This window comes from Condylostylus longicornis, unplaced genomic scaffold (assembly GCF_029603195.1).
Source record: "Condylostylus longicornis isolate FDR11 unplaced genomic scaffold, ASM2960319v2 ptg000725l, whole genome shotgun sequence".
NCBI classification, from domain to species: domain Eukaryota; kingdom Metazoa; phylum Arthropoda; class Insecta; order Diptera; family Dolichopodidae; genus Condylostylus; species Condylostylus longicornis.
In genome coordinates, this window is record NW_026578672.1 from 20,001 (window position 1) to 21,180 (window position 1,180).

Below are 1,180 nucleotides of genomic sequence, written 5' to 3' on the forward strand. Positions count from 1 at the left end.
TGGCGATGGCGGTAGCCACTATTAGTACATTCTTATTACTTACTATAAAGTATTAAGTATGAATTATAAAATAGTATATGGGTATAATAGTGGCGATGGCGGTAGCCACTATTAGTACATTCTTATTACTTACTATAAAGTATTAAGTATGAATTATAAAATAGTATATGGGTATAATAGTGGCGATGGCGGTAGCCACTATTAGTACATTCTTATTACTTACTATAAAGTATTAAGTATGAATTATAAAATAGTATATGGGTATAATAGTGGCGATGGCGGTAGCCACTATTAGTACATTCTTATTACTTACTATAAAGTATTAAGTATGAATTATAAAATAGTATATGGGTATAATAGTGGCGATGGCGGTAGCCACTATTAGTACATTCTTATTACTTACTATAAAGTATTAAGTATATATTATAAAATTGTATATGAGTATAATAGTGGCGATGGCGGTAGCCACTATTAGTTCATTCTTATTACTTACTATAAAGTATTAAGTATGTATTATAAAATTGTATATGGGTATAATAGTGGCGATGGCGGTAGCCACTATTATTACATTCTTATTACTTACTATAAGTATATTAAGTGTGTATTATAAAATTGCATATGAGTATTAATAGTGGCGTTGGTACTTAAGTAGTACATTCTTATTATACTTACCTATATATAAGTATGTATTATAGGAATGGTGATAAACATTTGCTATTGAAGGCTTGTAATATTGATTGGTAGGTGGTGGTGGTGGTTTGTTAAGATAGGTTAAGTATATTCTTACTATAAATACTTCAAATAAGTATTTTCTTAATGTATTACTGCATGAATAATGATTTAAGTAATACTTATTATTATATATCAATACAGTGGCAGGTATTGGATATGGGAATAACATAGACCTGAACGAGACATATGTTATGCTCGACAGGCAATAATTACTTTTCATAAGTGAAAAGTAACCTGGGTTGGTAAGCATGTTATGCCCACCCGATGAAAAAATTTTTTTCAGCCTGGTTTGATATTTACCAATGGCAATATAAGCCTGATCGGGACATATGTTATGCTCGACAGGCAATAATTACTTTTCATGAATGAAAAGTAACCTGAGTTGGTAAACATGTTATGCCCACCCGATGAAAAAAAATTTTTCAGCCTGGTTTGATATTTATCAAAG